General features: G+C 40.3%; 1 protein-coding gene, 1 non-coding gene and 1 pseudogene across 2 annotated transcripts in view; 1 reads left to right on the top strand and 2 right to left on the bottom strand.

Moving 5' to 3' along the window:
- The window catches only part of FAM107B (family with sequence similarity 107 member B), a 244943-nt gene that overhangs the window by 206234 nt on the left and 12275 nt on the right, over nt 1-26434 (bottom strand). The window lies entirely within an intron of this gene.
- LOC103292615 (transmembrane emp24 domain-containing protein 10-like) overlaps nt 1-26434 on the bottom strand; it is an 89388-nt pseudogene that overhangs the window by 57260 nt on the left and 5694 nt on the right.
- LOC129147436 (U6 spliceosomal RNA) lies at nt 19903-20010 on the top strand. Its single transcript, XR_008554793.1, has one exon. It is a non-coding gene; the product is annotated as a U6 spliceosomal RNA (small nuclear RNA).

Below are 26434 nucleotides of genomic sequence, written 5' to 3'. Positions count from 1 at the left end.
GAAAAAAGCAAGACAGAATCTTGATGACATCATTTAACATTCAGCTGTGCCTAAAGTTAGTCTATCTCCTGGACTATTCAACTAAATGGCTAAAATCCAAAACACTGACACCACCAAATTTGGTTAGGATGTAGGACAACTAGAACTCATTTGTTACTGGTGGGAATGCAAAATAGAACAGCCACTTTGGAGGACATTTTGGTAGTTTTTTTACAAAGCTCATCATTGTCTTTACCATACTATGCAGCAGTCATGATCCTAGGTATTTACCCAAATGAATTAAAAACTTACATTTACGGAGGGGTGGCAGGGGGGGGGGAGTGGGGAAAGGGGGGTAAGGACACATATGTAATACCTTAATCAATAAAGAAAAAAAAATTAAAAAACATTTACACAAAAACCTGCATATCCCCTAGCCAATTTGGCTAAGTGGATAAAGAGTTGGCCTGCGGACTGAAGGTTTCTGGGTTTGATTCTGGTCAAGGGCACATACCTTGGGCACCAGCCCCAGTCGAGGTGCGTAGGGGAAGCAACTAATTAATGTGTCTCTCTCACATCGATGTTTCTCTCCCTATCTCTCCCCCTCCCTTCCACTCTCTCTAAAAATCAATGGAAAAATATCCTCGGGTGAGAACCTGCCAATTAATATATATAGCAGCTTTATTTATGATTGCCCCCAAAATTGGAAACAACCAAGATTTACTTTAATAGGTGAATAGATAAGCTGTGGTACATCCACGCAATGGAATAGTATTCAGATATAAAAAGAAATTAGCTAACAAGGCATGAAAAAAAATACATGGAAGAAACTTAAATGGATATTGCTAAGTGAAAGAAACCAGTAATGAAAAGTTAAAGGCTACACAATGTATGATTCCAAATATATGACTTTCTGGAAAAGGCAAAACTCAAAAGGGACAAGTAGAGGGAGGGAGGGAAGAAGGAGTGAATAGTTGGAGCACAGAGGATTTTTAGGGCAGGGAAACTATTCTGTATGATACTATATTAGTGGATGCATGTCATTTTACAATTGCCAAAACCCATAGAATATACAACACAAAGAGCAAACCCTAATGTAAACTATGGATAATGATAGTGTATCAGTATTGGCTTACCAGTTGTTATAAATATACCACACTAATGCAAGATGTTAATAATAAGGGAAACTGTGTGCAGGGGGGAAATGGGGGTGGTGGGAAGAGGGATATATGGAGACTTTATTTTCTTTTCAACTTTTCTGTAAACTTAAAATTACCCTAAAAATAAAGTTGTTTTTTATAAATATGTTTTTATTGATTTCAGAGAGAGGAAGGGAGAGGGAGAAAGAGATAAAAACATCAATGATGAGAGAGAATCATTGATTGCCTGCCTCTTGCACGCCCCCCTACTGAGGATTAAGCCCACAACCCAGGCATGTCCCCGACCGGGAATTGAACAGTGACTTCCTGGTCATGCTAAGGTGTTTTTGGTTTTTTTTAAAAGCTGTATAATCTTAATGGCATAATTTGTTATACCTATACCTAAAATTAGTCTATCCCCTGGACTATTCAGCTACAAATCAATACATTGTCTTTTTAGCTTAACCAAACTTGGGTTAGTTTTCTGTTACTTATGATTTAAAAAACAAACAAAACAAAACAAAAACAAAAAAAAAAAAATCGTCCTGATAGGTTTGGGGAGGAAATTCAGTTTGGTGGCCACAAAATGACATGCAAAGACTATGACAGAACCTGACTGAAGACAGACAGCAGTCAGCAAAGGATATTAGGATTTTTGAACAACCAGGAAGTGCTAGGATGGGCCTTCCCATGGCCCTGGTAATGAAAAAAATGGCAGCCAATATGCCAGCCAGAATCAAGGTGCCAGGTGAAGGCTCAGGGACAGGACTCCAGACTAGAGAATGGGGAATGGAAAGAGAAGGTGGGAGCTGAAATACTGAACAGATTGTCAAGACAGCCAGATATCAAGAACAATGAAGCTTACTATGAACAGACCATGTAACATGTCAGTTGCATGTCACTCAATAGGCACTCCCAGTCTCCCTTAACTCTCCTACTTTTTCTTTATTCCTTAGCATTTTATCACTAACAACTATTTAATTTACTTATTTATTGTGTTCCACTTGGGAAAATCTGAGATTAATGAGGGCAGCACTCATCTGTTTTGGTCACTCACGAACCTAAGACAGCGCCTAGAATATGGTAAATATTTATTAAATGCTGAATGAATTACTCTTCTTTTCATTCTTGGATAAGATGATGGGAGAGAATTAAAAGAGGGACTATAGATTGCTTGAATTCAAATATTAGTATAGGGTTGGATAATAAAGTGCTAGAAAGGTAATAATGGCTAGATTTTAGCAATTCTCCCTGAATCCTATATCACCCTTTAGTCCCTGCACCATCTCTTTCCTTCTCTTTCATAATCAAACGTCCTGGAAAACACTTTGCATTCCTCATCCCCACTCTCCCAGATTCATTGTAATATTGCAGCAACCACTCCATTGAAACAATTCTCATAAAGGTCATACTTTCTACCAAAATCAAATGCACTTTGTTTTAAATGTTTATTGTTGAAAGTATTACATAAGTCCTCCTTTCCCCCCAATAAACCCCTTCCAGACTGATCCCATCCTCCCACCGCCCCCAGACCCTCAGCACCCCATTATCTATGTCCATGGGTTATGCACATATGCATACAAGTTCATTGGTTGATCTCTTCCCACCCACCTTCCCCTGCCTTCCCTCTGAGGTTCAACAGTTCGTTCATTTTCTGTAACTCGGGGTCTGTTTTTAATCATCAGTTTGTTTGGTTCATTAGATTCCACATATGAGTGAAATCATGTGATACTTATCTTTCTCTGATTGGATTTTGCTCAGCATAGTAGTCTCCAGGTCCATGCATAATGTTGCAAATGGTAAGAGTTCTTCCTTTTTTATTGCTGTGTAATATTCCATTGTGTAAATTACCATAGTTTTTTTATCCAGTCATCTGATGATGGGCACTTAGGCTATTTCCAAGTCTTAGCTATTGTAAATTGCACTGCTATGAATATAGAGGTGCATATACTTTAAATGCACTTTTTAGTCTCTATGTCTCTTAACATCTTCTACTTTCTCCTTCTTTAAAGCTTCTCTTCCTTCAGCTTTCACACCCTTCTGGTTTTCCTCTTGCCTCTGTTTTGTTGTTGTTGTTTTTCAACCTTTCTCAGTCCCTTCACAGGCTCTCTTTACACTTTTCTTGAAATGCTGATGATCCATACCCATGTGATATCCTTGGACCTCCTTTCTCCCTCTGCTTACTCTAGATTCTCCCAAAGTGATCCCAGCCACTTCCATGAATTCAACAATGACAAACCTCTATCTTCAGCTTACCCTACTTTCCTCTGTCTCCCAGTTATCTGTATACCAATGCCTCATAGGCACCTCAAACTAAAAATTTCCAAAATCAAACACGTCTTCTCCCTCCAAAATCTGTGACATCACTCTCTCCATTACTTCACAGCCTATTAAATTAGAAGTAATCTGTAACTTACTTTCCTTTTTAAAATCCCACATTTAACCAGCTATCAAGTCCCATAAATTCTATCTTCAAAACAGCTCCTAAATTAAATCATTCTCTGGCATTATTTCTTCCCCAGATTCCTGTAGTAACTTCCTATGTGGCTTTCTTACTTTCAGTCTTGTCCCATGCAGTTAATTTCCCATGATAAAGTGATGTTTTAAAAATTATTTTCCTGAACCACAACACCCAGGGACCAGCAGGAAACCTATAAACACTGGGTCTCAAGCAGCGCGAATACATGGACTCAGATGAGCTCTCCACCTTCTCACGGAAAGTTAAGATTTTGCCCAGAGAAAGTCAACACAGGACAGAGAAAGAGCTACATAACCAGACACCTGGAGAGGCGAGATCATGGGGAGACAAAGAAACAGCCCACATATGAAAGAAAAGGAGGCATCACCAAAAAAGAAAGTAAACAAAATGGAGGCAATATGTCAGAGAAAGAATTCAGAGAAATGATCATAAGGTCGCTGAAAAGGTTGGAAGACACATTCAACAATATGTGTAAGAACCAAGAGGAAATGAAGAAGAACCAAGAAGAAATGAAAAATGACATAACTGCAATAAATAACTCAATAGAAAGCATCAACAGTAGACTAGAAGAAGCAGAAGACTGCATCAGTGAGCTAGAAGACAAAGTAGGAAAAAATACCCAAGCAGAGCAGCATCTAGAAAAAAAGCTTAAAAAACAAGAGGAGAGCCTAAGGGAACTTTGGGACAACACAAAACAAAACAACATCCAAATAATAGGGGTCCCAGAAGGAGAGGAAACTGAGCAAGGAAAAGAAAACCTGTTTGAAGAAAACTTCCCTGATATAGGGAAGAAAAAACTCACACAAGTCCAAGAAGCTCATAGAGTCCCAAACAAAATGAACCCCAAAAGACCGACGCCAAGGCACATTATAATTAAATTGGCAAACACCAATGACAAAGTAAGAATCTTAAAAGCAGCCAGAGAGAGACAGAAAGTTACCTACAAAGGATCCCCCATCAGACTAGTGACTGATTTCTCAACAGAAACACATCAGGCCAGAAGGGAATGGAATGAAATATACAAAGTCATGCAAAGGAAGGGTCTGAATCCAAGAATACTGTACCCAGCAAGGCTGTCAATCAAAATTGAGGGTGAAATCAGGAGCTTCACAGACAAAAAAAGGACTAGGGGAGTTTATCACCACCAAAGCAGCAATGCAAGAAATGCTAAGGGTCTGCTGTAAAAAGAAGAAATAGGAAGCGAAGAAGGAATGCAGGCGTAAAAAATAAAAATGGCGACAAACAAGTACCTATCAATAATAACTTTAAATGTAAACTGATTAAATGCCCCAATCAAAAGACATAGGGTAGTTGATTGGATAAGAAAACATTACCCATATATCTGATCTCTACAGGAAACCCACCTCAGAAAAAAAGGACTCACACAGACTGATAGTGAAGGGATGGGAAAAGGTATTTGAGGCAACTGGAAATGAAAAAAAGGCTGGGGTAGCAGTACTTATATCTGACAAATTAGATCTCAAAGCAAATGACATAACAAGAGATAAGGAAGGCCACTTCATAATACTAAAGGAAGCAATCCAACAAGAAGATATAACTCTGGTAAACATATATGCACCCAATACAGGAGCACCCAAATACATAAAAAAACTTCTGGAGGATATCAAGTGAGAGATTGACAGCAATACAGTCATAGTAGGGGACTTTAATACCCCACCAACACCACTAGACAAATCCTCTAAACAAAAAATCAGCAAAGAAATATCAATCCTAAATTATACACTAGATCAGATGGAATTAATTGACATCTTCAGAACATTTCACCCCAAAGCCACAGAATATACATTCTTCTCAAGTGCACATGGGTCATTTTCAAAGATAGACCATATTTGGGGGCACAGGCAAAGTCTCTTCACATTCAAGAAGATAGAAATCATATCAAGCATCTTCTCAGATCACAATGGCATAAAACTGGAAATCAACTACAATAAAAACAATCAAAAAAATCAAACACCTGGAGGCTAAATAGCATGCTATTAAACAATGACTGGGTTATCAGAGAGATCAAAGAAGAAATAAAAAGCATCATGGCAACAAACAACAATGAAAACACAATAATGCAAAATCTATGGGACACAGTGAAAGCAGTCTTGAGAGGGAAGTTCATAGCTGTACAGGCCTACCTCAAAAAACAAGAAACAATGGTAATAAATTATCTAACCCTGCAACTCAAAGAGGTAGAAAGAGAGCAACAAGAAAAGCCCAGCGTAAGCAGAAGGAAGGAAATAATAAAGATCAGAGCAGAGATAAATGACATAGAGACAAAACAAAAAAAACAATACAATACAAAAGATCAACAAAACCAAGAGCTGGTTCTTTGAAAGGATAAACAAGATTGATGAACCTGTAGTCAGGCTCACCAAGAAGCAAAGAGAGAGGACCCAAATAAACAAAATCAGAAATGAAAGAGGTGAAGTAACAACTGATCCCACAGAAATACAAACGATTATGAAAAAATACTATGAACAAATCTATTCTAACAAAATGGACAACCTAGTTGAAATGGACATATTCTTAGAAAAATACAAGCTCCTAAAACTCAACCAAGAAGAATCAAAAAACCTGAATAGGCCAATAACTACCGAAGAAATTGAAACAGTGATCAAAATCTTCCAGCAAACAAAAGCCCTGGTCCGGATGGCTTTACAGGGGAGTTCTACCAAGCATTCAAAGAAGAACTAAAACCTATCCTCCTCAGACTATTCCAAAAAATTCAAGAGGAAGGCACACTTCCAACCTCTTTCTATGAAGCCAGCATTACCCTAATCCCAAAACCAGATAAAGACACCACAAAAAAAGAAAACTACAGGCCAATATCCTTGATGGACATAGATACTAAAATCCTCAACAAAATTCTAGCAAATCGAATTCAGCAATACATTAGAAAGATCATACATCATGACCAAGTGGGATTTATTCAGGGATGCAAGGATGGTACAATATCTGCAAATCAATAAATGTGATGCATCACATAAACAAACTGAAAGACAAAAATCACATAATAATATCAATTGATGCAGAAAAAAAACATTTTACAAAATCCAATACCCTTTCTTGATAAAAACTCTCAGCAAAGTGGGAATAGAGAGATCATATCTCAACATAATAAAAGCCCTACATGACAAACCTACAGCCAACATCATACTCAATGGGCAAAAACTAAACCCATTTCCCCTAAGAACAGGAATAAGACAAGGATGCCCACTTTCACCACTCCTGTTCACCATAGTCATAGAAGTACTAGCCATAGTGGTCAGACAAGAAGAAGAAATAAAAGGCATCCAAATTGGAAAAGAAGAAGTAAAACTGTCCTTATTCGCAGATGACATGATACTATATATAGAAAACCCCAAAGACTCCATCAAAAAACTAATAAATGAATTTGGCAATGTAGCAGGACACAAAATCAACACCCAGAAATCTATGGCCTTTTTATACACCAATAATGAACTAAAAGAAAGAGAAATGAAAAATCTCATTTATCATTGCACCAAAAAAAATTAATACCTAGGAATAAACTTAACCAAGGACATAAAAGACCTGTACTAAGAAAACTACAGTACATTGAAAAAAAAGATAGAGGAAGACATAAACAAATGGAAGAACATACCACATTCATGGATTGGTAGAATCAACATTATTAAAATGTCTATACTACCTAAAGCAATCTATAGATTCAATGAAATACCTATTAAAATACTAAGGCATATTTCAAAGATCTAGAACAAACTCTACAAAAATTCATCTAGAATAAAAAGAGGCCCTGAATAGCCTCAGCTATCCTGAGAAAGAACAAAGTTGGAGGGATCACAATACCAGACATCAAGCTATAGTACCAAGCCATGGTTCTCAAAACTGACTGGTACTGGCACAAGAACAGACATATAGACCAATGGAATAGAATAGAGAACCCAGAAACTCACCCAAGCCATTATAGTCAATTAATATTTGACAAAGGAGGCAAGAGCATACAATGGAGTGAAAACAATCTCTTTAATAAATGGTGCTGGGAAATTTGGTCAAATGCAAAAAAAAAAAAAAAAAATGAAACTAGATCACCAAATTACACCATACACAAAAACAAACTCAAAATGGCTAAAGGTCTTGAATGTAAGATGGAAAACCATAAAAATCCTCCAAGACTCCAAAGGCAGCAAAACTGCAGACATATGTTGTAGCAATATCTTTATAGACACAGATCCTAGGGCAAGAGAGACTAAGGAGAAAAATAAACCAATGGGACTACATCAAAATTAAAAGCTCTGCATGGCAAAAGAAACCATCAACAAAATAACAAGAAAGCCCACTGTATGGGAGAACATATTTGCCAATGTTATCTCTGATAAGGGTTTAATCTCCAACATTTACAGGGAACTCATACAACTTAACAAAAGGAAGATAAACAATCCAAAAAAAAAAAAATGGGCAAAGGATCTAAATAGACACTTTTCAAAAGAGGACATTCAGAAAGCCAAAAGGCATATGAAAACATACTCAAAGTCATTAATCATCCGACAGATAAAAATCAAAACAACAATGAGGTATCACCTCACACCTGTCAGAATGGCTATCATCAACAAATCAACAAACAAGTGCTGGAGAGGATGCAGAGAAAAAGGAACCCTCGTTCACTGCTGGTGGGAATGCAGACTGGTGCAGCCACTATGGAAAACAGTATGGCATTTCCTCAAAAATTTAAAAATTGAACTGCCATTTGACCTAGTAATACCACTTCTAGGAATATCCCAAGAAAACAGAAACACCAATCAGAAAGGATATATGCATCCCTATGTTCATAGCAGCACAATTCACAATAGCTAACATTTGGAAACAGCCTAAATGCCCATCAGCAGATGAGTGGATTAGAAGACTATGGTACATCTACACAATGGAATACTAGGCTGCTATAAAAAAGAAGGAATTCTTACCATTTGCAGCAGCATGGATGGAACTGGAGAGCATTATGCTAAGCGAAATAAGCCAGTCAGTGAAAGAAAAATACCACACGATCTCACTCATTTATGGATAGTAAAAAACATTATAACCTGATGAACAAAAAGATAGATACAGAGGCAGAGAAGCATCGAACAGACTGTCAAATTACAGCGGGAAGGCTGGGGAGGGGTGGGGGGGAGTAAGAGATCAACCGAAGGACTTGTATGCATGCATATAAGCATAACCAATGGACACAAGACACTGGGTGGGTGGGGTGAGGGCATGTGTGCGGGGATAGGGGTGGCCAGGGGGAGGTCAATGGAGGGAAAAAAGGAGACATATGCACTACTATTTGTAATACTTTAAACAATAAAAAAAAATTATTTTCCTTAAAATTTTACAATTGTTCCCTATGACCTTTAGTATAAAATCCAAAATTCTCAATAAGGCATACAAAATGTTTATGTTCTGTCTGCCTATCACTCAACCCCATCCCCCATCAGATCCTTCCTTGCAATCATACAGCCACAGTGAAGTTCTCCCTAAAATACAATCACCTGCCTTGTCTGGGCAATTTTCACTTATTCTTCAAGATTTAATTTATGTGTCACCTCCTCTGATTAGGAGCCCACTGTTTATTTCTGTTGAAGCACTTGCTATATCATTCTTATTCTGTTTTGCTATATTCCCAACTAAATTAGGGGTTACTTGAGAAATGGTCATTCTCTTTCATTTCTATATTCCTCTCAAAAGTAAACAAGTGCCTGGCTCTTGGTAAGTGCTCAATAAATATATGTTGAATGAATGAATGTCTTCAAGTTGGGAATGAGGGTCAAGGTTAGATCTAACAAAGGATAATGGACATCTATCATTCTTTTTGACAACTCAGTGTCTGAACCTTCTTCTCAAGTCTAAAGAATTCCTTTACATCTCAGTGGGAAGCAGAGCCTACCTCCCACTTTTGATGCTGAAGATATCAATAGCTCTATCTCAGTTTTTCCTATAGCTATAGCAAAGGCTCTACTTTGACTTCCTCCCTCAAGACTTTGAATAGGAAGCTAGCAGCTAAAGATAGTTGAGACTGGAAACTGTGGCCATTAGGCAAATGTGCATTCTGGGCCAGCAACAGCACTGGTGCTGCTAGCAGCATCCAGTGTCCGGAGCTGGTAGAATCAGAGGAGCAAGCACGGCATCTATTCTAGCCAAGACCATAGAACTGTCCTCACAGGAACAGTCTGCCATACAGTATAGGGTGTTGTTCCAGACTGTGGAGCCCAGAGCCTAATCTTTCAGCCTCCTGGTGACTCTGTAAACTACACAGCTATCCTTTGATCCGTTTTATTTCAATCAACCAGAATTAATTTCTGCTGCTTGCAACTGCAAACTCTGATTGGTACCTAGAAATTTCAAAGGTAAAGCAATTAACCAAGATGCAGCACAAAGAAAACCAGGTAAAATTCCAGGGGCACCAAAGCCTCAGCAGTCCCAATGGGACCATATGACCTACTTGCTCAAGTGCCAGCTGGCCTGGATTTTACCCTCTCCTTCCTAAAAGCTTTTCCTATTTTGTAAAAATAGACCTGATTATACCTTTGGCATATAGAGTAACTTTCCTTTAAAAAAGGGAAAAATCCTAATGCCACGTGTTCTGTGGTATGCTCAGAGTTCAGCACCAGGTGAGACCTTTTAAAGGGCTGCAAGAGAACTGGAGTTTGGTTCCAGCCAGCCTTTCTGGGAAGATGAATCGTTGAGATGGAATGACTGTGTCTGTAAGCCAGGGAATATTGCCATTCAAAAGAAGCAAAAGTCCAGATCATGTGACCTACCAGCCTCTGGAAGCCAGTTTGTCTGATGACTTGGAACAGGAGTGACACTCAGAGGGGTAGCTGGTGACTGGAAAGCCTTTCCCTGCTCACAGGATCTAATGCATTGTTTGCTCAGCGCCCCTCAATGAGATCCTCGTATTTTTTTTGCATTCCCCTGTTACCCCACTTCCCATCTCAATCAACCTGGCTTCTGAGATATTAGTGCCCCATTTCTCCTTCCTGGTGAAAATCTACTCTGTAAAGCAAAGCTAGACTGTGAGTTCATCTAAGTAAAATGTACATATTTCATATAATAATTTCCCCTGGTGCCAGCACCATTACTCTTTAGCCAAATAAATAATGTACTGGCCTTTTTAGAACTGAGGCATGGCCAAAGTTCACATGCCAGTCATAGTGAGGTCTTCAGAGACATGAAGTGAGTCAGAAGGATAGTAGTTGCTATATGCCAGGATTGCTCTATTTGCATAATTTCTCACCATTGGCCTCTTAAATCTCAGGGAGCAGAGGCACCAGCAACTCCCCCCCCCCCACACCGCAATAATATTCTTTCTACTATTTTGCTGTAGTGACTAAAATCATCAGCAGTCATGTCTTTGAGATACGGCATAGTTCCAAAACCACTTTATGACAAAGCAAATGTGTTATGGAGAGATCATTAGCAGCCATGAACACAACCCCAGCTAGTAAACCTAGAGGGAATGAAACCTAAGATAAAGAAGAATGCCGAAACCGGTTTGGCTCAGTGGATAGAGCGTCGGCCTGCGGACTCAAGGGTCCCAGGTTCGAATCCGGTCAAGGGCATGTACCTTGGTTGCAGGCACATCCCCAGTAGGGGGTGTGCAAGAGGCAGCTGGTCGATGTTTTTAACTCTATCCCTCTCTCTTCCTCTCTGTAAAAAAATCAATAAAATATATTTTAAAAAAAAGAAGAAGGAAGGGGAAAAAATTGTCTAATCCCACCATGGAAGCCAGTCATGGCTGAAGCACCTTAGTGATAGTCCTGAGGAGCTGGGGCAATTGGAAACTCAGAAAGATGGGAGTGACCAGCTCATAGGGAAAACACCTAGGAGAAAACCACCTGGAGTCAGGAGAACAATTTGGAGGCAAGGCCTGAATAAAAACCTATTGGCAGCATCTCCAAGGCCTTTCTTATGGAAGCCAATTGCACTCCTTCACAAATGGTTTCTAAATGCATTTTCCCAGACAACTACTGACCATGGTCTGAGCCACGTCTTGGGACATAGGACATCTGTGGAAACCAAGGGAGCATAAGTGTCATAATGGAAAGATATAAAAATGACATTTGCTGTAGGGGAGGTTAGGGGGAGGGGGGAGAGATCAACCAAAGGACTTGTGTGCATGCATATGAGCCTATCCAACGGTTAAGTTCAACAGGGGGTTGGGGCATCCGTGGGGAGGGGTGTGGGATGGGAATGGGGGGATGAGGACAAATATGTGACACCTTAATCAATAAAGAAATTTTAAAAAAATGACATTTGCTGGGAAAGCATTTTTAAAGCCATCAAAAATGAGAACATTCAGGTCTATGAAAAGTGCAGGCATAGTACATGCCTTTTGCTGATAGTGTGCCAGAGATCTCATGAACCTACAAGACCCAGAAGCTGGTCCTTAGACCCAGGCAGTCAGAGCCTCTACCTGCAGCACTTTGCTCTAGAGATTCTCACTCTATCAGTTCTGGGCCAGGAGACAGGCCCACCTCCTTTTTCCAGGCATCGCTTTCCAGACTGCACCAATCTCCCTTCCAGACCATGCTCCAGGTACTTGGGACCCAAAAATTCCCCGACCTAACCATGCCAGGTGGAGCCTTCTTCCTCAGGTCTGCATTCCTGGAGGGACTACATGGCAGATGTGTGCACCTATCGTCAGGAAGAAGGTTCAAAGGGTGGCTCTTTGGGGTGGAATGGGCAGCATTGGGACCTGCAGGCTGAGGTGTACAGACATGTGCTAAAATACAAAGCAGAATTAGGGATGGCACAAAGAGGGAGCTTGGCCCCAGCCTTTTTTTTTTTTTTTTTTAAATCATTGCTCCAAACCTGCAAATATCAGGAGCAGTCTGCCCAGCGCATTATTTCTAAGTCAGCACATCTGTTAAGGGTTTGGCACCATAGGCTTTTGGACATCTGCCAGATAATGAGAAGGAGGAGCACAATAGGCCCCAGCTGGGCCGATGGGGTGTGTACATCTGCTCCCTTCCTTCCTCATTATGACCCCCTGCGAAAGGTTGAATCCCAACACAAAGATCCCACCTCCAGCCTTCCCAAACAAGAGATAGTTCCGAAGCAAACTCACAAGTGTGGGTTTTTAAAGACACTCATTTACTATTAAAACTAGAGGACATTTTGGGAAACCATTTGGTTTTTATGTAATTTCTGACATGTCGGCCTTAGTCCTTCAAGGGGCTGAGCACAGCTTGTCCTCTGTGACTCTCTTCGAGCTTATCAGTTAAGGACGGGGAACTTCCCCTGAAAAGGGAATGCTGAACAAGTCTGGGAAGCCAAGCATTGGGCAGAGTTCCTAACGGAAGCAGGTAGAGTGGAGTAACCTGATAGGCTAACCCTTGAAAAATGTGGGAAGTACTTGGGGATGTCTGTAGACCATCCTCAGATGCCCCTGAAGTTGTCCCTCTGCCCTGGTCTCCGGCTGTGAGAGCTGCAGGGATGAGTAGGCAAAGAAGCGTCGGGTTGTAACATACCCAGACTGAAATCTACCTGCTCTGAGCTCCTACCTCCACCTCCAAAGAAGGGGAAGGGTTGTGAACAGTACCAGAAAGCTTTCCTTAGTGGTTGTGAAGGCAAGGAGGTTGTGAAAAGAGTGAAAGGAATCAGGAAAGAGATGGAATCCACAGCTTCTCTCTTGCTCTGGATTCCAAATATTTTTAAAATACCGACCAGCCTCCCTCTTTTGATATTTACTGGGCCAGGGTGGATTTTTCCATTTCAAGCTGATGTCATTCCTGGCCTGCAGGTTTCCCAATATCCCGTCTGCTGTTGCCGCTGACTCCTGCAGACACTGACCCATTCACGCTGGTCTGAGAGGGCATCCTTCCTTCCTGTTTTTGCTGCAGTCTGGAAAGTGATGCCTGGAAAAAGAAACTCAACCTGTCACCTATCAAATCTCTATGATGTCAGAGTTTCTTCCTTTTTGCTCCTCACTCATCTCCTCAAAGGTGGCTTTCTGAAACATCCTGGCACAGAGCCCAGGGAAGGGACAGAATGCCTGGAAGGGATCCTGCTTTACACTCAAAAGTTTGCTTTTCCCATTCCACTTGCAAAAAGTTCAGACTAGAATTTTCCTTCCTCTTCAGGGCCAAGTCTAGATGCAAAGGCATATAGCTTCTAGTAAACCTTGGTTGTTAATAAGAAGAGTTTGGTATAGAATATAAACAACCAATTCAAATTCCAGTATGGAATAGGAACTAAATTTCTACCATGGTGTATAATCTTCTCATGTATGTGAGGACCTCATGTGTGTGACAGTATCTGTTGATTGTAAGATGAGGTGGATAAGGCTCCTGTAATTTTAGCCATTCAAATATAATATTGTATAAAAGAAAATGTAAACATGGGCAATTTTTATCAGCCTAAGTATAATTTTAATAAATGCTCCCTAGGCACAAAGTTTCCAGTTCAAAAGCTATTATGAGATTATTGAAAGAGTACTAATAAAAACAGTGGTAACAGATGTCTCTGTATGCACATGCACATGCACGTGTGTACACACACACACACACACACACACACCCCAACATACATACACTAAGCTTTTATGAGCACCCTTTTCCTGACAAACCAAGCTCTACTATTCACTCCTAACCAGGATGGCAACAGGAACTAGAAGTTCAAAGTGGGAGTAGAAAGCACCATTATATTGAGGATATGGAGATCAGACTAAAAAACAAGTTCTCTTCCTGGTCTCCACACCTTAATCTCACAAAGGGCTTCCTCAGACTTTGATGATTGGGCAAGATACACTGTATATGGAAGGAACTTCTAGATTTACTGAGAGTCATTGTAATTATTTAATATTGACTTAATGGTAAACTAGAGTTATTATCTGGTTTTCCTCATATCCATATTATATTTACTGGATGAGTAGAAGGAAAATGAGAGGGAAAAAATTAAATATTTAAATGAGTGACATTTTGTTTATTTAAACTTTTTACTTTACATCTAGTCTCCAATGACAAAGAGAATTTTTACTGCTTTTCAAAGAAGGGGGAAAGTATGCTTACTTTTGATAATCAAAGAGAGTATTTTCTGAATTGTTTTCCAAATTTTCAATATCCTCCTTACCCGTAATGGCTAAAAAAGATTTGCTTTGAAATCAACTAACAAATTTTTCACATCAAAAAATTTTTTTTCTTTTTTTTATTGTTTAAAGTATTACAAATAGTAGTACATATGTCTCCTTTCCCCCCCCCCAATTGACTTTCCCCCAGCCTCCCCTACCCCCCAGCACATGCCCTCACCCCCTCCCAGTGTCTTGCGTCCATTGGTTATGCTTATATGCATGCGTACAAGTCCTGTTGATATCATACCTCTCCCCCTAACCCCCCAACCCTCCCCAGCCTTCCGCTGTAATTTGACAGTCTGTTCAATGCTTCTCTGCCTCTGTATCTATTTTTGTTCATCAGTTTATAATGTTCTTTATTATCCATAAATGAATGAGATCATGTTGTATTTTTCTTTCACTGACTGGCTTATTTTACTTAGCATAATGCTCTCCAGTTCCATCCTTGCTGTTGCAAATGGTAAGAATTCCTTCTTTTTTATAGCAGCATGTATTCCATTGTGTAGATGTACCACAGTTTTTTAAGCCACTCATCTGCTGATGGGCATTTAGGCTGTTTCCAAATCTTAGCTATGGTGAATTGTGCTGCTATGAATATAGGGATGTATATATCCTTTTGATTGGTGTTTCTGTTTTCTTGGGATATATTCCTAGAAGTGGTATTACTGGGTCAAATGGCAGTTCAATTTTTAAATTTTTGAGGAAACTCCATACTGTTTTCCACAGTGGCTGCACCAGTCAGCATTCCCACCAGCAGTGAAGAAGAGTTCCTTTTTCTCGGAATCCTCTCCAGCACTTGTCGTTTGTTGATTTGTTGATGATAGCATTCTGACAGATGTGAGATGATACCTCATTGTTGTTTTGATTTGCATCTCTCGGATGATTAGTGATTTTGAGCATGTTTTCATATGTCTCTTGACTTTCTGAATGTCCTCTTTCGAAAAGTGTCTATTTAGGTCATTTGCCCATTTTTTGATTGGGTTGTTTACCTTCCTTTTGTTAAGTTGTATGAGTTCCCTGTAAATGTTGGAGATTAAACCCTTATTGGAGATAACATTGGCAAATGTGTTCTCCCATGCAGTGGGCTTTCTTGTTGTTTTGGTGATGGTTTCTTTTGCTGTGCAGAAGCTTTTTATTTTGCTATAGTCCCATTGGTTTATTTTCTCCTTAGTTTCCATTGCCCTAGGAGCTGTATCATTAAATATATTGCTACTACATATGTCTGCTATTTTGCTGCCTTTGGCTTCTTCTAAGATTTTTATGGTTTCCCATCTTATGTTTAAGTCCTTTATCCATTTTGAGTTTATTTTTGTGTATGGTGTAAGTTAGTGGTCTAGTTTCATTTTTTTGCAAGTATCTGTCCAGTTTTCCCAACACCATTTATTGATGAGACTGTCTTCACTCCATTGTATGCTCTTGCCTCCTTTGTCAAATATTAATTGCAAAAAAAATTTTTTTTAAACCCAAGTAATTCCTGAAATATATATGTATGTGTCATTAAGCCTCTTGTGAAGCCCCTTCCCCAATAAACATCAAAGCACTATGAGTAGGATAGCTTCGAGCTCAGCTCCAGAGTAGGATCTGCCTTGTGTAACCAAGCACTATAGTTCCATCTCCTTGGAAATCAGGACAATAAGAGAAACTCTAAGGTTTGTTTTATGGTTAGAAAAGAAATATTCTCTCAAGCCGAACTTTTTCCTCCACTGAACAAGGATGTGAAAGCCCTAAGGAGTACTGACAGCCATGTTGTGACTATATGAAAGGAGCCAGCCTTTAAGAAAAAGAAAGTGGCACTGTGAAAGGCAGAGAAGCAACAGGAAAGAGCTAGTCTTTGGTGCCCTCTTTGAGCTCCTGTATCAAACACTGCAAACCCTGCCCTGACTCTGGACTTTTCAGTAATGAAAGCTCTATTTTCCTCACTTTTTTGAGTTGTGGTTTCTTCAGCTAAGATGCAGCATACCTTGCCAGGTACAGCACATCTATGTGTCTGCAACCATATGGGTCATTTAATTTCTCTTGTAGAAATCCATTATAGACTGAAAATTATGAACTTCTTTCCTTTTAAAGTTGTTCAGTCAAAGATGAAATACAGATCTGGAAATAATGAAAAAATACTTAACACCAAAGCTTGGATTAGATTCCTAAGAACAAGATGTACTGAGTAAACAGGGCTGAGGTCACCTCTGCTTGTCAGTGCCAGGGCCAGGGTCTGAGTTAAGAGTTGTTTTTATAACAGTTTAATTTATCTGCCAACACTTTCACTGTTGGAAGAAAGTAGATTTTGAAGGTATAGAAACTTGGAAACTGATCATTTGAATCAAGTCAGCAAATATAGGAGTTTGGTGAGTTAAAACCTTCAAGGAGTACTTAACACTGACCATGATCTAAATTAAGCTCAAAATGATTCAGTGTTCCCAGAGAAATCTCTTTTGAGCAAGAACAAATCACCCTAGGTAATAGTCCAGAGTTGATTTGAGGAGAGTATAGCTACCAGCAATGGAATAAAAGGAACTCAGAGATCCCCAAAGCAAAGGCTCTATAGTTACAATGCTCTAGCATCTTCCTCACTGTAAATCCTTCCAATCAATTCCATTATAACTTCTCTCTCCAAGAATCACTCCATCAATTCCTTTTGTTTTTTTAGAGAATCCATTGTTTCCCAGAAAACACCTTTTCACTCACTGCAAATCCCTTCAAATAATAACCACAAAATTCTTAACCAAGGAGCATCTGTAATTGTAATATGAAGGGGAAGACATTCAGGACATTGAGTGTCCTTGGAAGGTTGTGAGAATTTTAGAGCAGAATGAGACATCACTGCCTTGGAAACTTCTTATCTATGCTCCATCCCCACATTTCTGGAAGAGTACAATCAGGCTCTAAAAGTTTGTGAAATGTGTTCAAGATCCATTTAGCAAGAATTGGGACTAAAAAGCCCAAATCTTCTTATTCCAAAATCCATGATGCTTTTCTCTTTATCAAACTCGGAGATAGTCTTATGTGTCAACTTGGCGGGGCTATGATACCCAGGCATCTAATCGAAAGCTAATCTAGGTGTTGCTGTAAAGGTAATTTGTAGATGTGGTTAACACCTACAATCGGATGACTTTCAGTAAAGATTACCCTTGATAATGTGGGCAAGACTCAGCCAATCAATTAAAGGCCTTAAGAGCACACACTGACATTTCCCAAAGAAAAAGGCATTCTACCTGAAGACTGCAGCAAGTCCTGCCTGAGTATCCATCTGCTGGCTTATCCCTTGGATTTCAGACTTGCAGATCCATACAACTTTGTGAAACAATTCCTTAAAATCTCTCGATAGGCTCAGCTGGCATGCCTCAGTGGTTGAGCATTGACCTATGAACCAGGAGGTCATGATTTGATTCCCAGTCAGGGCACATGCCCGGGTTGTGGGCTCAATCCCCAGTGGGGGCATGCAGGATACAACTGATCAATGATTTTCTCTCATAATTGATTTTTCTATCTCTCTCTCCCCCTCTCCCATCCTCTCTGAAATCAATAAATATAAATCTTTAAAAGTCTCTTGATAGATAGACATAGATAGAAAGAAAATGAAATATAGAAATACACACACACACACACACACACACACACACACACACACACACACCTGTTGCTTCTATTTCTCTGGAGACCTCTGCTATACTATCCAATAAGCCAGATGGGGCAAATCCAAAATTCCCCTAATGAAAATCAAGAAAGTGAGAGGGAAATCCTTTGAATGTAACAAACAACTTCCTAAACCATATCTGAGTTTCCATCAGTATGGCCCACACTGTTCACTCCACCCTAGTGATTCCCTAAGGCTCCACCCCATCCAACTTGCAGCCCCACCCAAGTTGTTTGCAGCAGTTTTTCCATATGAATGGCCTGTCTTGGATCAGGTTTCAGACTTTGCTAAAATCTCTCAAAAAAGCAGCACCAGGGGTCACTGTGCCCCAAACCTATCAATAAAAGGCCCAAGACCTGGAACTAGCACCAGGCTGCCTTGCTTCATTGCTGGACCCTGCCTGGGCACTTCCGAACCCAATAAAAGTAGCAGCCATCTGCAGATCTCTTTATGTAGCTCCTGCTGGGTAGCCCCAGGCAGTGGCTGACTTTGCACCTCCTTAGAGGTTCCAGAGCCAGTGTACCCAATGGACAGCTTCAGACCATATCAGATTATAACTCTACACATCTACAAGTGACACACTCAAAGGACAGACTCAGTGAGCACCAAAGCCCTACTAAAGTAAGACACTCCATAGGGGTGTCTCCTGCACAACAGTTCTTCCATTGTAGATGCAGCTGTTCCTCGCAGCCAATGGTCTGGAGGTCAATTCCTCCCAATGACACCAACAGCAATCAAGGCTCAACTACAACAAGACTGTGCACACAGCCCACACAGGAGTGCACCTAGAGTGCCCAGCACAGGGGACTGAGGAGGCTGAGCCACTGGGCCCTACAGGACACCTGCTATACAAGGCCACTCTACCAATTCCAGGAGACATAACAGCTTTACCTAATACATAGAAACAAATACAGGGAAGCAGCCAAAATATGGAGACAATGAAGCATGTCACAAATGAAAGAAATTGAAGCAAGCAAACTACTTGATACAGAGTTCAAAACAATGGTTATAAGGTTACGCAAGGATCTTAATGAGAACTTCAAGGGACTTAGTGAGAATGCCAAACACATGGAAAAGCATCAGTCAGAAATTAAGCATACACTGACTGAAATAAAGAATACTTTACAGGTATTCAACAGTATAGTAAAGGATTATGAGAATCAAACATTTGAAATATGAGGAAGCAAAAAAGATAAATTTAGAAAAACAAAAAGAATAAAGAATCCAAAAATATGAAGATAGTGTAAGGAGCTTCTGGGACAACTTCAAGCATACCAACATTTGCATTATGGGGGTGCCAGAAGAAGAAAGAGAGCAAGATATTGAAAGCCTATTTAAAGAAATAATGACAGAAAACTTCCCCTCCCTAGTGAAAAAAATAGACTTACAAGAATAGGAAGCACAGAGAGTCCCAAACAAGATGAACCCAAAGAGGCTAACACTGGATACACCATAATTAAAATGCCAAGGGCTAAAGACAAAGACAGAATCTTAAAAGCAGCAAGAGAAAAGCAGTTAGTTACCTACAAGGGATCATCCATATGACTGTCAGCTGATTTCTCAACATAAACTATGCAGGCCAGTGCTTACTTCAGCAGCACATATACTAAAAATTGAAATGATACAGAGAAGATTAGCATGGCCCCTGTGCAAGGATGACATGCAAATTTGTGAAGCATTCCATATTTAAAAAGGAAAAAAGAAGAAAAAGAAACTATGCAGGCCAGAAAGGAGTGGCAAGAAATATTCAAAGCAATGAATAGCAAGGACCTAGAATCAAGATTACGCTATCCAGCAAAGGTCTCATTTAGAATTGAAGGTCAGATAAAGAGCTTCACAGATAAGAAAAAGCTAAAGGAGTTAATCACCACCAAACCAGTATTACATGAAATGTTAAAGAGTATTCTTAGGAAAGGAAGAAGAAGAAAAAGATAAAAAATATGAACAATAAAATACGTATCTATCAACAATTGAATCTAAAAATCAAAATAAACGAACAAGTAATGGACAAAATAAACTGAGGAATAAAGTAAAATCAGAGGCATAGAAACATGGACCAGACTGAGGAATCTCAGAGGGAAGGAGTTAGGGGGAGGCACAAGAAGAGATTAACCAAAGATCTTATATGTATACTAGAGGCTCAGTGCACAAATTCATGCACGGGTGGGGTCCGGCCAGCCTGGCCCCAATTGGGATGGATTGGGGCTGAGCCTGTTGGGAGGAGGAGATGGTGGGAGGTTGGCTGGCCAGCCCGCCCAGATCAGGGCCTGATCAGGCCCGGGCTGGCTGGGGGAAGGGGCCACAGGCAATTGGCTGGTAGGCCCCGACCCCGATTGGGGTTGGGGGGGCCGATTGGAGGTGGGGCTGGCCATGGGGAGGGGCTGTGGGTTGTGGGCTGGCTGGCCCTGCCCCTGAATGGGGTAAGGGGTGCCAATCGGGGGCCAGTGGCCTGAGGGAGGGGCCATGGGTGCTTGGCCAGCTGGCCCTGCCCCTGATGGGGTCGGGGGGCCAATCTGGTGTAGGGCCAGGTGGGGGGAGGGGCTGCGGGCTGATCAGGGTGGTGGGGGCCCATCAGGAGCATGGCCAGCTGGGGGGAGGGGCTGCAGGAGGTTGGCCACCCAGCCCCACCCCCTATTAGAGTGGTGGGGTGCAATCAGGGGCAGGCTGGCCAGTGGGGAGGGGCTGCGGACCTATCGTGGTGGGTCAGGCTGATCGGGGACAGGGCTGGCCCAGGGGAATGGAGTGGGTGTTTGGCCGGCCCACCCTGCTCTTGATCAGGGTGGGAGAGTCTGATCAGGGGCAGACAGGCAGTGGGGAGGGGCCGCGAGGTTGGCCAGCCATCCCCACCCCCTGATCAGGCCAGTTCGCTGGCCACAGTGGGCGTCCTAGCGACCAGTTGTTATGGTCGTTATGGTCGCTGGCTTTTTATACATATAGATATGCATTCCCTCTGGATACAGACAATAGGGTGGTGAAGACCTGGGGCGGTGTGGGACTGGATGGAGGGGGGCAATGGGGGCAATAAAGGGGAACATCTGTACTACTCTCAACAATAACGTGTTTTTTTTTAAGAAGGAAACCACTGCATAATGACTTATGCAGGTAGATGGTGATGTGTGAATAAAACTTCAAAACTGCTGTGTCATGCAGAGAAACCATGGGGGGGTGGAGGAATCTCAAGCAGGCAAAAGATTTTACTATTGAGGATTTCTTAAAGCAGGCAAAGTCTTTTCCTAATAATGTTTCTAGATAAAGGAAAAACAATATGCTCTCATATCTTTTCATGATTCAGTCTCTTTGCTTCTTTCAACAACTCTGAAGGCTACCAACCTCTGTACTTCTAGTTATGTGAAATAAGACATGTCCTTCCTTATTTAAACCAATTAGAGTTAGGTTCTCAGTCATTTGCTACCAAAAATGCCTTTCTCTGCCTTGCTCACTGGGTGAACATCTTCTCAGCTTTGAGACCCTGCTCTTGTGCAGCATTGATTCACTACCTACCTTCCTAGTACTCCACACTTCTATCATACACCTGTGCTCTTATGGATATTTCCGTTTCTGTTGGCCAGACAGCAATCTCCTTAAGAAAAGGAAATAAGTCTCATTAATTTCGTTTTTTCCAAAACTAAATGAGTCCCTGGCACAACAGTTGAAAGGTGAGTGGATGGATGGATAGATGGATGGATGGATGGATGGATGGATGGATGGATGGATGGATGGATGGCCTTGGAAATAGAAAGTCTCTGTGACAACAGAAATGCTGAAGCATAAATATGAGTCAGGAGAAAAAGAGTAAAGAATGATAAAGGAAAGCATAGAAGTAGTGAGTTAGGAGACAGCAAAATGGGAAAAAATTGAGATTATGATGATAAAAATCTGATATATGATCAGATTAGGGTTTATGGAAATTTCTTTGAGTGGGAGAGAAAAAAGACACATCATAATTAAAATGTATATAATTATATAAATGTTTTTAACACTAAGCCATAGAAATGAGATGTGTTGATGCCATTTTGGCATTTGTTATTTCATTTTGCAGCTGTTTATTTGCCTGACTCCTGTGTTAAGGGCAAGCAACTCAAAGGTAAACTGCCCACTTCCTGACATAGCACATGCTGGGCCCATTGAAGTTTGATGAACTGAGGAGTGAATGAAGACTTTAAAGCTTCACAGTTAGACTTCACACTAATTACTGAAAGCACAGAAGAAATAACCTACTGAACATTTTATTTGAAATTGTTTGTTCCTCATTAAATCAAATTACTTCTTTTACACCCTCCAACAACAATAATATGGCTTTTATCTTGAATTTAGAAAGTAAGCCATTAAGTACAAAATAATATGCTTCAAACTTAAATCAGATTAACTAACAATGTCTTTTAGATATTGAGGTCTCTGAAAATCAGTAAAAAAATATTTTTCAAGCAAAAGTATTGTAAAGCCAGAATTGTGCGGGGGGGGTGGGGGGAATAAAACATTCTTGGCAGTGTCTTTAATGTAGCTTGGTGTCTTATTAATGTGAACAATATTATCCATGTACTTTCCACATGCTATTAAAGTAATAAGATAAATGCATACCTTTGATTTCTTCTGCTCCCATTTTAATAGTATTATTTGTGTTATTAATATTCTATATTTTCTCCTATAATGCTTAAAGTTCCATATAGTCATTTTTTCCCAAAACAGTACTAGAATCGTAAGAACTTTCATTATCCTCATTTTGCAAATAGGGAAATGAAAGCATTAGAGAGGTTAGTTCTTTGCCATGTGGGAAATCCACTGAGGGTTCAGGAAATGAACTAGAAGGATAGTAGAAGAGAAAGTGGCTGCTTCCTCTGTCTGAGTTCACTTCCAAAGAAATGTTTCTGGCTCTTTTGTCTCCAACCTGAGTAATATACAGCCCATTCTTCAAGGGGAAAAAATTATCTCGGTTCCTATCCCCGGAAGTGGTCTTAAACTATTTCCATCCATTTTAAAATAATGAGTAGAACACAAAGACATTGGCAATACTAAACAAAGATTACGGGATAAGAATATATGAAGGCTCATAAACCTCTTTCCTGATTTTGATGTTATCAATTCATCCTTTAATTTATTTAATAAACATTTATTTAGTACCGGGCATTCTAGGCACTACCCATCCTATATAATAAAAGGCTAATATGCAAATTATCTTCATAGGCAGGAGTTCAACTGACTGGGAGTTAGATGTGCGCTGATCACCAGGGGGCGGTGCGGAACATGGCGGGCATCGGCTCCCCCTCACCGCCCCCTCCCGCCTGCGGCGGCAGCCGTTAGGGACCATACCCATGCAAGAATTTCATGCACTGGGCCTCTAATAATAGATAAAAAGAAAAATATGTACGGCCCCTGCCCGCAAGGTCTTCACAGTTTAGTGGAAGAGTCAAACACATAAATAAACATATGCAGTTTAATAAATGCTTTAATTGAGGTAAACACCAAGTGCCAGGGGAGCCCAGGAGGGGGCATCAACCTCGAACTAGGTGTTAGCGATAGTGCCAGAAAACGGTGACAGAGAAGGAGACAGAAAAGGGACTGTCCAAAATGTGGAGCTAGTGGGGAAGGGAGGAAGCTATTTCATAACCACAAAGGAAATCACTTGCAGGATGCAGCCAATGTTGTAGATGACTGAGCAGAGAGATGGAGGATCTAGATGCTCAGTGATTTCATTGAAGTGCTGAATCCATCAATCCTAGAACCACCCTACCTCACATCTTGTTTTTAAGTGAGATAATTCTTTTCCATATGGTCTAACTTCAAATAAGGTTTTCTGTTTCTTGCAGCTAAACGTATCCTAAGTGATATATAGAGGCTTGCGAGAGAGTTCATTTCTAAACATGTTGAATTTGAAATGACTATGATACCACCTGAAGGTTTTCCAGGGATAGTTGGGTCATGATAATTCTTGTGAAAACAGTTTTTAATTATTTTTAAATACTCAGTGTAAACACTTTGAGTATCTATACCCTAAGGACAGTTAAAATGGCTCGAAATGACTCCAGGGCATCCTGAAGCACTCACGTGTTTTTGGCCTTCCTGTTCTGCCATCTCTAGATTGCTTGCTTTATTTATAGGCTTGTCCTCTCACACAGAGGTGCCAAGCATCCCATCCTCACCCAACAATGTCTGAAGGCCAACTTCAAGCATATTTTTCTTTGTTCTTTCTTGAGAGCAAGGAAAGTTTTGGAACCAATGCTCAGAAGTGGTTGGTTAGTATTTGAAGGACTCTAATTGGAAGTTTGCATTCAGAGGTGGCTATAGCAAGTGTTTCAAATGAGGTTAGCTAAATCTGACCAGAAGATTCACTAATTAGCATAAGGGATTTTGGAAATCATTTTTCACTTGTGAAATGAAGGGTGTTCAGATACATGACTGACCAGCATTTTTGCCTTTGCAAAATGAAGTGTAAGAATGCGGCAAGTTCAGAAGTCCAGCTCTTTTATAGTAGCATCCTGGATCTTGACCCACCTTTAATAGAAGGCTCCTTCACCCCCTGTGACTATAAGGCTTGCTGGTTTTGCTGTTAGAATATTGTCACATTCCTATTTATCACTTTATTCATACAAGGGACTACTATGTAAAAGTTGGGGAACTTCTCTGGTATACAGAATCAGGGATTATGCTTCTTTTTGTGTCTGCTTACCAAAAATATATATATATTTGTATCTGTGGCACAATTCATGCGAGACTTTCTTTATTACAACATATCACTGGGAAACAAGTTGTAGGTGGGCAGACATATAGCCCCTACGTGCCTCTAATTGTTGGAAGCCACTGAAAGGCCTCCTGGAATCCTGGAAAGGGCCTGGGAGTGGGAATCTTCTGGGAGAACCTCACTCGTTAAGTACCATCCTATTCAAAAGGTCTCCTTTCTCCATCACTGCTTCATGTATACCTCTCCTAAAACACCCAGCTCAGTCAAAAAGAAAAGCAATTCCCGATAAGAGAGGAATTACTACTGGTTAAGGGTGTACTCATTGATGCTCCCATTCAAGAGCTTCCATAGATAGAACTTCACCCTCTATTTGGCCTCTATGTATGTGATTTTATGATACCCATCACTCATAGTCAGGAACGTGGCCAGCACTTCCTGATGGCCAGCACCTCCCCAGCTCTCATCTCCTTCCTTTCCCCCTTGAGTTATTATACCAGAAAGCAGATGCGTGAGAGTGATATTTTTTCCAGCTTTATTGAGGAATAATTAACAGGTAAAAACGTGTATATTTCAGGTGTACAACATGATGTTTTGTGTTTTGATATATGTGTACATTTTGAAATGATTACCACAATTCACTAATTAACAAATCCATCCTCCCATATAGTTACCTCTTTTTTTGTGGTAACAACACTTGAGACCTGCACTTAGCCAATTTAAAGTATGTAATATGTTGTTATTAACTGTAGACAGCACGCTGTACATTAGGTATCCAAAATTTATTTGTCTTATAACTGAAAGTTTATACCATTTGACCAACATCTCCCCCTTTTCCTCACCGCTCCAAGCCCCTGGCAACAATCACTCTGTTACTCTGAGTTCAAGGTTTTTAGATTCCACATAAAAGTGAGATCATGCAGTATTTGTCATTCTGTTTCTAACTTATTTCATTTAGTACAATGTCCTCCAGGTTTATCCATGTTGTCACAAATGACAAAGAAAGATTTACCTCTTTCTTAAGGCTGAATAATATTCTGGGGTGTGTGTGTGTGTGTGTGTATCACATTTCTTTATCCACTAATCCATTGACAGACATGTGCAAATATTTCTTAAAGGTAGTGATTTTACTTTCTTTGGATGTATACCCAGAAGCAGGGTTGTTGGATCAGATGGTAGATCTACTTTTAATTTTTTAATTTTTTTGAGCAACCACCATACTGTTTTGATAATGGCATGCCCACCAATAATGTATAAGGGTTCTCTTTTCTCTACATCCTTGCCATATTAGACCTTATGACACTTACATATTTTAGATATTAGACCTTATCAGATACATAAATATAACAACTTACATATTTTAGATATTAGACCTTATCAGATACATGATTTACAAATATTTTCCCACAATCTGTAGGTTGCCTTTTATTGATTTCAGAGA

The sequence above is a fragment of the Eptesicus fuscus genome, chromosome 2 (assembly GCF_027574615.1).
Source record: "Eptesicus fuscus isolate TK198812 chromosome 2, DD_ASM_mEF_20220401, whole genome shotgun sequence".
Taxonomy (NCBI): Eukaryota; Metazoa; Chordata; class Mammalia; order Chiroptera; family Vespertilionidae; genus Eptesicus; species Eptesicus fuscus.
Note: the sequence above shows the minus strand (reverse complement) of the source record. Positions and strands in the feature narration are given on the sequence as shown.